Source organism: Protopterus annectens, chromosome 11.part0 (genome assembly GCF_019279795.1).
Source record: "Protopterus annectens isolate FY-2018-M chromosome 11.part0, PAN1.0, whole genome shotgun sequence".
NCBI lineage: Eukaryota > Metazoa > Chordata > Ceratodontiformes > Protopteridae > Protopterus > Protopterus annectens.
In genome coordinates this window covers 308,601,252-308,615,037 of record NC_056745.1, presented here as the reverse complement: position 1 = coordinate 308,615,037, position 13,786 = coordinate 308,601,252, and the positions used below count along the sequence as shown (strand labels likewise).

Below are 13,786 nucleotides of genomic sequence, written 5' to 3'. Positions count from 1 at the left end.
CACAACTCATAATATGTTATTTGAGGAGTGAAGGAAAGTTATATTATGCCTATTGCAAGGGCAACAGGAAAAAGGAGTTCTGTTATTCAAGGCACATAAACTTTACCAAAAAACATTAAAAACTCAAGAAGAACTAGAAGCATTCAAAGTATTACTTGATGTGCACATTGACATGCTGTGCTTCAGAGCTGCATATACTTAATGATATGAGATAAACAACCTCTGTTAAGGAGGGAACATATTTAATGAATAAGTAGGCTAAGCAGAATATTCATTTTCAAGACATAGTGGCAAACATGACATCTATGTAAATCCAGAATCACTTTAGCTCTAGATTATTGAATGTTTCACTTTTCCTAATATTAGCATCTGGACTCATACAGATACTTGGTCATTTAATGCCAAGAGAGCCCCAATCTTTTCTGACATGATAAACACCATTTATAGTTATTTATGTGTACAGAAGACATATACAAGATTTATCCATATTCAGTTTATAATTTCGGAAATTTTAAACACTACCGTGCTCTATACGGCTGCTGTGAGGGAGCCAGCCTGTGTGCTTAGAATAAGCAACATATCATCTTTGTAGGATAAATGTCTGACAGGAGTACTTCCTACAATTACAGAGGTAATTCAGTTAATATCCTTTATCCTTCTTGTCAAGGGTTCCAAAACTAAATTAAAGAGAAATAGATTTTTTGTTGCCAGTTTTGCCTAGTTCCAGAACCATGTGAACAAGGTATACAGAAAACCTATGGCCTATAATCTTATTTGTTACTAAAGAATACAGGCATTTTATCTAGTTAATAGCATGAGTGGTAAATCACATAACTTGAAGGGTAGTGAACAAGAAAACCAAGTTACTCTATCAAAAGCTATTTCAGCATTGAGAGAAACTAACGTCATTGGGTCTTATACAAGCTTTACTTTGCACAAAGTATGCAGGACTGTGCAGACATGACTATACTGACTACAGCCATAAGTAAAGCATGTCTGACACAATAATAGAATCTTCCAAATCTTCTTCAAATGAGTAGTCATGAATTTGCATATTAATGAGAAAGACAGATATATGTATTTATTCATGTATTCATTCATTCATTCATTCATTCTTTTTTTGTTGACCAGGTTAGCCTCACTAGGCTAGAGGCCTGTTTTTCAGGGGAGACCTGAGGTTGTATTTTAGTGAAGGCACAATGGAATTCCCGTATTCTTTTTGGTAGGGGAAGCTCTAGTATTTTCTCCTGTGAAAGCATGTAGAAGCAGAATATAGCTGAGCCACAGGGAGTGATGGCTGTTAATGGGCTTACTGAAAGTAAAAATATTAAATATATGGAAGACTTATGGTCTGATTTGCAGGAATTTGTTATTTCTGATGATGGTTTACCTTTGGAAAAGCTGAAACATCTTATCAATAAAGCAGAATCATCAGGTGCTCAAGCTGTACCCTTGGATACTGCTGTGGAGCTTTGCAAGCTGTTGGAGGACTGAAGAATTTCAAAAATGGTCACAAAGAATGGCTCTTTGACTACAATCCCTGCAGGGGAAATCAAAACTCCCAGCTGTCTGCTGTTTCAGTGCCAGTTCAAAGTTATACAACTGTGACAGGGGGTGTCGAAGACTGACTGGAAAACACAATACTTTTGTAGAAATTGCCTGTGGTCAGGATTACCTCCAAAACTGGTTAAAAATAAAGTGATAAATACTTTGGGATAACTTTATACAACCATTGGGTTTTCAAATCACGAAGTTCATTTTTTATACAGCTGGCTCAAGAGCAGTTTTTTGAGATCATGTTTGAGAGTTTTGAACTATTATCTGTTTTTTCCTTAAGTTGTAGAATAAATTGGACAACCAACCATGGAAATATGTTTTTCTTGGGACAATGCTACCAATAAAGAAAAAAAATATTTGTATAATTTCATCTGGACATGTTAACATAAGCTGAATTTAAAACATTTTTTCTCATTCTTAGAAAACTGAACATGCTATTTGTAAATGTATGACGAAGGAGACTTTGGATGGGAGCGTAGGAAATCTAGGTTAAACTACAGGAGGTAAGTGACAAAATGCACCACTCACCTTCTGTTATTAGTATTCAAAGAGTGAAAGGTATAGTAAGGTATAAAGGTCAACCAAAAATATGTTTTGCCGTCAGGCAGATTTTCAATTAATTCATGCCCAAACAGAATGTGTTAACAATGTAGTCAGTTAGGGTGCAGCATTAAGACTTATGTTCTACAGTATACTAAATGTGCTTGGTTTGACTGTCCTACTGTATAAAATGGGGATAGTGAAACTACTCTGTCTGCTGCCCCTAAGCCTATCAGACAGTCTGCTGTTTCCACTCTCCATGAGTCCCCTGCAGCTGAAACTCATAACAGCGTGTTGGACATTCTTTATCATACTGTTTCCAAGACTGAGATCAGTGATGATGAAGAATGGGTTGGCCCTTTAGAGAGGACACTGCTCCCTGATAAAGCAGTATCAAACCATTTATGTTCAGAAGTGATGGAGAATGATGAAGGTGGTATGCTAAAGGGGGTAGAGTTAAAAAAATAACCAAAAAAGGTAAAAGTTGACGATCTGTTCTTCCTGTATATGTGAATAGTACCCTAAATGACACATGATGCTTAACTATATTAAACTGGAATAGGGCTCTCAAGTATGACATATCACATCTGCTTGATGCTACATGTTTATCAGGCTTGGGTTTATTTGGGGCAAGGGTCAAGACGCATGTTCAGATACTGCTTTCTGATTTGTTCTTCAGAGGTTAAGGTTTTATATATTTTAGTCATATACCCAGGGACACTATTAATTGACTGCTTTATTACAACTAAAGTTTTTAGGCGCATAGCTATATATGGCAGTATCAGAAGGAAAGAGCTTTGTTATTTTCTAGCCTCCCACAATATTTAGAAGTCAACACACATATTATATGTGTGAAGGGCTTTAATTGTGATGTTTGGATTCTCTGAAGAGAGCAAAGGACATATTTCTCTATGCTTAACATATTATTACACTATCTTGATTTATGTATAGGCAAAATAGGTACCCTACATATACACAAGACGTATATGTCACTGAAATAGATTCCTTTGTTTATAGCATGTCCTTGACTGAGATCAAGGGGGAGGGCTTAAATTGGGTTTTTCAGACCATACTGCCATTTAAGCATATTCTCATGACACTACCGAGGTTGCTAGGGAACATAGAGGTATTAAGAGACTGATGAGCCAATATGGTAACTTTACTGTATTACAAAAAAACACCAACATCTACTTTCTGATAATCTATCACTGAAAGATTTTTATATCGCCTGGACAGATTGGTGGATACCATTTTTATTTATTTATTTGACATTTGTTAACCGGGTTAGTCTGACTGGGCTAATAGCCCCTTTCCAGAAGAGGCCTTAGGAGAAAAGCTCCAAAACAGTAGCAATAAACTACAATACTTCTAAGACTATGATAAAACAATATGCTATAAAAGGTCAGTAAATTGATTATTACAGAGTACAGGTCTACGTACAAAAGTAAGCAAAGTAAACATCATTTAGTACAGAGCTATGTACAATAGTAAGCAGAGCTATGTTTAATAATAAGCAGAGATACAGAAAAACATGTTGTCAGGTATTGACAGACAAAAAGGACCATTAAACTATAAATGTTTTAAATTAAAATACAAGCTTTTGCACATTCTGATTGAGAAGGAATGGTGTCACAGTAAAACTGAGTTATATAAAGAGATTCTGGAAGGATATAATACCATTAGCTGTAATAATGCTGATAAATATTATTATTTTCAAAAATTACCTTTTGATTTGAATAGGTTATCAATGAAAGATGGTTTATATTGGGAATGACAATTTGTGAGAGGAAAGTGGGAAGAAAATCCCCTTTTTTAGTAAGAAAACTGACGTGATATTTGCTTCATGTAGGAGGCAGAGAATGATGGGGGTGATGTTTACATTATGCGAGGGCATTTTGAATATATTTGAACAGTATATGCAGACTACTTAAACCAAGTCAGAAACTGACTTCACTAATAATGGGACTCCCCCAATTCTTTCACATGAAGAGCAGGATTCTCCAACTAAACTTTTTCCATTTAAGGAGTTGGATAAAGTTATAAGTAAAGGAAGCATAGATACTGTTCCTGAGGGAAGATAGAAAAAAAGTTATGTACTCACCATAATGTTCCACCTGTGTTGTTCATTTTCATTCTTCCCTCAACTGATGGGTCTCAGATCCAACTCCCTGCTTATACCAGATTCTCGGATCCAAAACTCTCTGGAGCTCCTCCCTTTACTCATAATTTCCTGCTAACCTAACATATCTCATATCAAGTTTGCTGGCCCTAGAGATAAACAGACAATACCTTAAAGAAATTAATAAAAGATAGAATAAAAAAAGGAGCTGGAGCTCAAACAAGGAACAAAGGTTCTTAAAGAAAATCTCTTAGGTCTTTGCAGGAGCAAAGGGAAGGGGGTAGGTGGGCAGAAAGTTGAGAAAGAATAAAAATGGACAACACAGATGCAACATTATGGTGAGTGCATACCTTTCGGGTCTATATTACATGGTCGGCCACTTAGATTTTTGAACACCTAAACGTCGGCACCTAAACATTGACAACTTAAAATTGTGAATGGCACTTTCCACACAGGGAAAGAATGGCATTGGCCAAAGTAAAAAAAAAAAAAAATTTAAACAGAAATCAAGTAGAGGGCTTTGACCCCACCCACCACCCCCAATGTGGGGGGCTGTGCCCCCACACCCTCCTAACTAAAATATACCAACGCCAAGATCACTCTATGATGTACACAGGGCAAAATCCCCGTAATGGCCAAACGACTTATTTCCCTGTGTGGAAACTGCCCTTCACGATTTTAGGCATTCCACAACCTAAGTGGGCGACAATTTAATATAGACCCTAACTTTCTTATCTGATGTTTTCTTTTTCATTCGTTCCTCAATTGATGGGATACAATCCCCAGCTAGTTGAACTTTGGGTGAACCTCATGGAAGGATATTCCAGAGTACTGCACAGCCAAAGGCAGCTCTGTTCCTGGAAACCAAAACCAAATTGTAATGAAGAATAAAAGTATGAGTATTAGTCCAAGTTGCAGCTACATAAATGTCACCCATGGAAGCCTTTGACCAAAAAGCTGAAGGGACCGCCATAGACCTTGTGGAATGAGCTCAAGATGTTTAAGCAAGGATAATCCTCTTTTACTATAGACAAAGGATATGCAATCAGTTAACCATTTGGCCAATGTAACTTTGGAAATTGGCTTGCAAAATTTGTTTGGAGAGAAAGTCTAAAATGTGACACATGTACTCTCCATTAGTTGAAAAGTTTGGAAAAAAAAACAGGAAGGTTAATGACCTGGTTAATGTTGGACTTAGAAGTTACATTGGGCAAAAAAGACAGGGTGGTCTGCAAAGACATTCTGTCTTTGTAGAAAACCAGTTAAGGATTTGGAAGATAGAGCCTGGCATTCAGGCATTCATCTCACTGATGTGAAAGCAATCAGAAAAATGGATTTCCAAGAAGAAAATTTTAAATCTGACCTGGCTGAAGGTTCAAAGGGAGTTTGGGTCAGGGCCATACCTTTCAACCTCTTGGAGGAAGAAATCTGGACAAAGCTAGAAATAAAAGTGGGACAAAGGTTCAAAAATAGGGACAATTTTAAATATTGCTCTTACAAACTTAGAAAGTTGATAGAATAATAGGCTTTGCATTAGCATGAATTCTCTAAATGGGTATGAAGTCTGAAACTTAAATGTCTGTCATTATTTTCTAACTTCAATCTTTAATGATTTGCCACTAATTTGCCAGAAAATCAAAATTTTACGAAAAATGGGGCAAAAATATAGACATTCTGTAAAAATATGTACAGTTGAGAGGTATGGTCAGGGCCTGTAGTAAAATAGTTAAATCCCAAGGAGGGGTAGGATCATTTAGTGAATGTCCAAGTAAAAAGTTCCCTTTAAGAAAGGCTTTACATAATTTAGAAGAAGTTTAGGTAGAATTATTTTCACCTAATTGGAAATTCAAAATGGCAGCCAACTGGACGTTAATAATAGAAAAGCTAGCCCTTTCACTGAAAACTGAAGCTAAAAAATCAAGAATAGCTGGTACACTGAGAGAAACATGGCCCAGATGCCTATTAAGGGCACATAATACAAATCTCTTCCATTTACTTTTGCAAATCTTTCTAGTAGAAGCTTTTTGAGAAAATAACAAAATATGACAGACCAAGGAGTAGAGCCTGAATTGTCTAGCAATCAGTTGGAATTGAAGTAACCATGCAGTCAGTTTGAGGCCTGTTATGTCTGGATGAGTCATCCCTTTCAGATGAGACAGGAGGTCTGGAGTTGGATCCAGTATGCAGGGCAGAAGTAGGCTGTGAGGCCAGAGGAAGGGGAACCAAATTTGATAAGGCCAAAAGAAGGCAATAGGGATAACTGAGCTCTTTAACTGGAATGCTTTCTGTGCAAATTTGGGAATGAGAGGTAACAGTATGTAAGCGTAAAGAAGACTGGAGGGCTTGTCATGGACTAGACCATCTCTCAGTGACTCCCCAGTGGAGGCAGCAGGGAAAAGTACCTGCTGCACTTGTTGTTGAGTGGAGAACTGATTAGGTCACAGCATGGTCAGCCCCATTGCCAGAAAATCCTCTCTGCTAATTTGGTATTCAGAGACCAGTAGTGAGGTATTGTAATCAACCTGTTTAGTCTGACTGCAATTATGTTGGCTTTCCCTGGATTGTGCATTGCTATTAAAAAGCAACCAAAAGAGATCACCCACTGCCACATCCTCACTGTTTCTTGACAAAGTGGGTAAGACTTGGTTCCTCCCAGTTTGATGATGTATCAGGCCAATGACCTAATGTCCATCTGAATAGCAATTGTCCCAGAGGGGAAAAGGTCTTGAAAGGCCTACAATACTAGGAGGACTGTTCTCATTTCCAGGCCATTGATATGCATCTTGGCCTCCTTGTGAGGCTACATACCTTGGACTGTCCTTCCGAAGTAGCATCCCCCATGACATTTGGGAGTTGTCTGTGGTCACTGTGACTGTTGGCAGGGGAAGAACAAATGAACAGCCTTCAGAAAGTTTATTTGAAAGAATCCGCCAAAGAAGTTACCTTTGCCTGCTTGTGTGATCTTGACTGGGGCAGTTAAAGGATGCTGAAGAATGGACCACTGGACTGACAGTGTCCACTGAAGAATTTGCATGTGAACCTGACTAGAATAATGTGGGTGATAACAGCTGCCATGGATCCCAAGGCTTGTACAATTAGTCCTGCTAGAAGAGAAAAATACTGTGTTACTTTTCCCACCTTGGATCTGAGTGTCTGGATTCAAGCAGGAGGAAGAGAGGCTATATGATTGATTGTGTCCAGACGAATACATATGAACTCCAGACTATGCACGGGTGTGAGTTGCGATTTGTTGCAATTCACTGTGATACCTAGATGGAGGCACAACTGGAGCAAGTAGACCTAACCCTTGCCTACAGCGGCAAAGACCTAGTTGGGGTAGTTAGGAGCCAGTCGTCTAGATATGGAAACATTTGGAATCCCAGCAATCTCATCTGAGCTGCTAACACTGCCATGCACTTGGTAAGCACCCTGGGGGCTGTGGTGAGACCAAAGAGCATTGCTCTGAAGTGGTAATGACTGGCTTCCAGATGGAAGTGCAGATATCTTCTGGAGCACCTGCTCATTTTGATGTGATGGTATGAATCTTGAAGATCTATCAAGAACATCCAATTGTCCTTTGGGAGTACAGGCAGAATGGACTGAACTGTGACGATCCACAACCTTGACTATTACATGAACTGGTTTAGTTTGCTGTGATATCCAGGATGGGTCTCAAATCCAGTTTCTTCTTTGGCACTAAGAAGAATCTTGAATACATCCTGGATCCTCTCAGGTCTGGTATGGGGGGACCTTCTGGATGGCTCTTTTATTCTAGCAGCTTTTCTATTTCTAATACTGCTGCTTCCTTCTGATTGGGTTGAAAATCGGGGACTCTTTTTTTGGGAAAATGGTATGATGTAACCTCTGGATATAATTCTCTGTACCCAGGAATCTTTTGTTACAGATAGCCAGGGTCTTTGGTGCAGAGAAAAATATCTCCCGACTGCCTCCAGAGGGTAACAATTGGGTCCCTTTTCAGGAGTGCTGGTAGGACTTGTCTGAGAAGGAGTCCCAGAAGTACCCTGGTTCTGCAGGCCAACTATGTTGTGGGTGTGGCATCTTTTATTTGAGTTCACCCCCTCTGTCCCTGCGAGAAGCATCTCCTTGTGAGTCTTGAAAGGACCTTGGCATTTATGGAACCACATTTCTCTACCTCCAAGCTGATTCCTGGTCTTTGAGGGGTAGAAAAACATATGTCCACGGCAGACAGGGTTCACATCTGAACAGTGTGTTCTTTACTTTGGGGCCAAACGTGAAAGGGAGCATTGATGAATGAAAACTTAAAAGGTTCCATGAATTAACATAGTCAGGCATGTCTCTTAATGGCTACACCTGAACCTGCCACTCATGAGGTACATTATGCTGCCTGGGAGATCAGCCTCTTGGATGCATTAGAAATCAACTGGAGGGTGTAAACAGACTATTTTGGTCCTCAGAAGTCATGGATCCAGAAAGAGATTTGGAAAGTTTTTTAGTTAAATCTCTCTGTAATCTTGTAAAATGTGACAGGTTATTAGCAAACACAGAGCAAAGATTGCTGAAGTGTACATTGGTATGCAAAATCTGTCCAAGGCCCTGGACTCCCTGCTAGGGGGATGGACAGAAGCTCTCTGTTTTGCAAGCTCTTTTTTGGTGGCTGCCACACCAACATGGTATCAACCAGGACCCCCTTGCTCCAGTATGCACTGTCCTTGGGGTGAGCTAAAATGTTGTCTGGATGTTAAGGTATCAGCCACAGAGAATCCAAGAAATGAGATCTATGAGTTCATCAGTCAGCCAGGGGGAGTCACCCAAGAAGTACCTGGGCCAGACCCAAAAGCCTCCAAAAACACTGATTCCTCCTGGGAAGGGGCATTGAAAGACCAACCACCTTTCTGTTTTAAAATTTCTAAAATGCCTCCAAATGTGACATCTTTAGGTGGAGATCTGGGGGCCCATTCCCCTTCATCAAAATCAGTTTCCTCAGTGAGAGATTGCTGAGGGGAATCTAGGTGCCCCTTTTACATGTCCTCTTCCAAGAAACCTCCTCAGCCGGATGGTCTGGGGAAGGATTGGAAGAGATGAATATGTCCTAAGCGACTGACTGGAGACTCAGTTGGGCTGGATGTCCCAGTGGACTGGATGAACGAGGCTCAGAGTAAAGAATCAAAGGAGGTATAGTTCCCTGATCCAAGGAAGGCAGGGATGTCCTTTCTAAAAGAAGGCCCTCTCCACAACCTCAAAGGCAGAGTGCCTGAGGGAAACCGAAGTGGACAGTAAATGAGTTGATAATTCCAAAACCATTGGCTTCTCCAACCCAACAAGCTCTCCACACCAGGAAGGTGTCAGACGAGCTGTCCAGTGCCAAATCTGTGAGGGGCAGAAAGGACTCCTACAGCTTTGGAGTCAATCCTAGCCCCCCAGATTAGGCACTGATGACTGACTCTGAAAGGCAACTACCAACAATGGTAGTGCAAGAATTAATCTGCAAGTACAGAGGAAGGTTTAAAATACAGAAATTTTAAACAGGCATATACCAGCAATAGTACTTCATAGTAGTACCGAGAAACTGTTAACAACCGTAGAGAAGAAACATGAGAGAAACTAAGAAATATACAAGGGAAGTAGATGAGAGAATGGGATTAGTTAAACTCAGTTTTTCACAAGAAAAATCTCCCAAAAGCTCAAGACTGGCAGCATTCGCATCTGAAACTGAATGGCAGCAAACAAGATCTGAGGTATGTTAGGTTGGTGGGAGATTATGGGTAAAGGTATGAGCTCAAAAGTTTTTCATCCAAGGACCTAGCAGAGGCATCCAAGTTGGATCTGAGACCCATCAGCCGTGGAATGAATGAAAAGGACATTGACACATCATAGGTTATGCTGTCTATAAAGGTATGACTACGTTAGGGGGAAAAACATGTTTTTTCAATGTTTTGAACAAATGGTTAGTATTAGGATCACAGCAGAAAAGTGGTGAAATAAAAGTTGGAAAACTGGAGACCATCAGTATTATGTAATGTGGATTATAAAATATTGATGGCACTAGTGTTGGAGAAGTGTTTAGAAGTCTTGCCAAGTACATAAGGTGATAGTGTGCATGGAGTATGAGAACACTCCATACAGGATATACATTTTCTTCTTAAAATATTCAAAAATGCATGATTATTCCATCTCAGGAGGAATAGTGGTTTGTGATATTTACAAGGCTTTTAATACTTTGAGTCATATAGGTATATGGGATATTTTAACATGCTTATGGCTTTCTGTCCATCCTTCAACAACTGTTAAAGGTCATACATGGCTCTTCTTGGGTAACTGCGCTGTTGAAGGGGTGCCTTAATAAACAGATAAGAATAGGAGTAGGAGTTAAGGAGGGATGTCCATTAAACACCTTGCTATTCAGCTTGGCTATGAAGGTGTTCAGATTACATTAGACAGATATTGGCAGTCAGCATTGGCAGAAACATTGCTTGAAGTTTTTCTATCCTTATCTTTGAGTTATGTGGATGACTTGATTGAATTTACCCAATGTGTGTGTGTGTGTGTGTGTGTGTGTGTGTATATATATATATATATATATATATATATATATACACACACACACACACACACACACACACACACACACACACACACACACACACACACACACACACGAGTCCCTGCCATAACACTGAATCTTCATTTCTCTGAAACTCAAATGGCTGAATCCATTTAATTGAAAGCTCATTTCAATGAAAACTCATTTCATAGAAAAGTGAGAAGTGTATAGAAAGTAGCCTAGCAGAGTATGTGTGAAATGCGAGGGCCAACATCATTTTGTATTCCCAGATCTGTAGATGTCTGTGTTTGCTCTCCAGCACTGATTCACAGCGTATGGTGTTTTTTTCTTTTCTCCACAGGTGTGTGATCATGGAGTTAGAATATAAATAAGAGAGTTGTGGAGGACAAACTTCAGGGACATAATACTCACTTAGAAGAAGATGGGGTTTGAGCTTGGACCACAACCATTGAGCCCTGATGCTGACACTGGCACTAACTCTGTGGAAGCTAAAGCCATACTTCTCAGAGCTGATGTTATTTCAACTCTGGGGTAACCAAGGTCAAAGGCATTGATCTATGGGTCCCATCAATATCACCTCCAAATTTAATGGGTCAACATTTGGTTCAGCAAGAACAGGAGCTCATAGCAAACCAAGAAAGGGGAATATCTGGAGTTATGTCTGAGAAATCTGGCAACAATGGTGCTCTACAACCCCTAATGCTAACCGGCTAAGGTACTTGAGACCAAATCTGCTGCATACTGATAAATGTACTTCATATTTTGGTGTATTCCATTTGAGCTTAAAGTGATCTAGAAAGTTAAATAGATGCAGATGAGGAAGGCCTAGGTGTATGGAGCTCCAGCTACGATGTGACTGAAACAATACTCTTGGGATAAAGGTAAGCAGGTGATGTCCTTTTGAGAGAAGCCACACCATAATCACTCATTTAATAATCTATCAGCTGGTGTCGATCCCCAGTCTGGCACCACTCAACTCTAATTTGATGAAGAAAAAAAAATGGTATTGCAATGCTGCAAATCAGGTTCCAATCTCCACCCCTAAACTTTTAAGTTAAGAAGGACTGCAGTACCAATCAATCAGCATTGCCCGATAACACCTCTTAGTACCTTGAGTCCAGGGTGGATGCTCTTTTTACCCCTCCCTAGCCACACCTTTGATCTGTTAAAATATAGTGAAATATTTAAAAGGTAACAGTCAGAATATATTTTTCTCTATCAGAATTATTTCAGACATTACAACCATCAAAGCAGATCTCTTTATTTCAGATCAGAGATGTGTTTGTATTCTGTGAGACGTGTACAGCTCCATGTTGCAAGTTTAGATGAAACTCATAGCTGGAATATTATGGAACATTGTTTGTTTAGGAGAAGCAGTTGGAGACATCAACATGCCCTTATAGTTTATCTTTTGTTCTGTAATAAATACAGCATTGTTTCTTTAAAGAAAATTACTGCATGGGATGAAGTCATGAAACAGTACAGTACATGAGAATATGCTGTGATGTAACAAGTATCAGCAATTTCTGAATAATGATTGCATAATTCTGCTATCACTTAAGGATATGAATTATGATTAGAAATAATGTTATATGAGACTGGCCATTGCCTTACTTTGCATATTTAATGTGTGTAGGTAAAGCTGCCATGCTAGATTTCACATGACTTTGGTTTATGTGTAATATCATCTTGCTGCCATTCTATTTTGAACAATGAATGTCTTGCCTTGAACTGCTTTCATGTCTCAACAAATTTACTGAAGATGGAAAGTAATAAGGAACCTCTTAACATTGGCATGCTCAGCATATTTTTGTAAAAGAACCTAGCATCTTACTTCATCTGCCTGTAAAGTTTATAACAAAAATGGCAGATGAAAGGGAAAAATTAGAAACAAAATAGAAGGAAAAGGGGGTCCAACTTTTTCAGCTAGCCAAGAAAAGGCCTGAAAGTATTTTTGAGTGATTTTTTTGAAGAGAATGGCAGGTAGGGATGGCAGATGTTGGCTCATGAAAGTATGTGTCATGCCAGATAAAACTGCAGATGGGTACCAACTTTAGTATTTTCGTATTAGATGCATGGGCAATGAGATCAGTTTATCATTTCTCTAAACAACTAATAAAGTTTCACAGGGAGTTTCCCTGGAAATAAGAAGTTAATAAATTAATGATTTTCAGTCTTAGAGAGCATTAACAGTGTACTGTATGGTCTAGCATAGTAATTTGGTAAATAATATCCGATAATGTGCATATCAGGAACCAAAGAGAAGGCACACATGGATTGATGAATGTAAGTTTTCGGGATTGTCAGAAACCCTTTTTGCCACTGCAGCTATTATAGCCAGAAAAGGTTTCAAAGTCTGACTTATTTGCAGACTGGTTTGCCATGAAATGGTTAAAAGTCTAAAAGTAATGGCATTTGTGAATTTGTCACTTTTTTTGTTATTCTGAGTTGCTGAGAGATAATGAATGAAAATGTATCAATTTATAATAGAGAAATATATTTTGCCTGGCAATGTTTTTCAGCATTTTGATTCCCAGATAAAGACTGAACTGTGTGTGAGTTTCTGTTAACTGTCATGAGATCTGTGCTGGTCAGTTAAAAAAAATCCATGTTTCTTTTGCAAAGATAAATACCAAATGCATTCCATTTGCTCTAGGCACTTCTGAAGCAGAAGGGGGTGGGATAGAGACAGAGACTTTTGCAGACACATAGACATCTATACTAAGACTTTTGCAAGGTGCCTATGCACAAACACTGCTTTCTGTGTTGTATGAAAGCTAAACCAATGACCTGCAGGCTGCTTGCTTTAAGCAAATGCAAAAAAAGTTGGCACAATAACAGATTTTGATTTTAATAACCTTTTCTTTCTTTTCACGGGTTCTACTTGCAGTGATATTTTAAAACAGTCACATTTAAAGAGATTTTAATTCCATATATGTTGGTATGTAAACTGATTGTAGCAATGACAGTTTGATTTAAAGGTAATAAGTTCCAGATGTTGGCTGTAAGCTAAGTTGCATGTGAAT

At 38.9% G+C, this 13,786-nt stretch overlaps 1 protein-coding gene across 1 annotated transcript in view; it reads right to left on the bottom strand.

Moving 5' to 3' along the window:
* CFAP54 (cilia and flagella associated protein 54) overlaps window positions 1-13,786 on the bottom strand; it is a 2,749,537-nt gene that overhangs the window by 1,565,113 nt on the left and 1,170,638 nt on the right. The gene's annotated exons all lie outside the window — the stretch shown is intronic.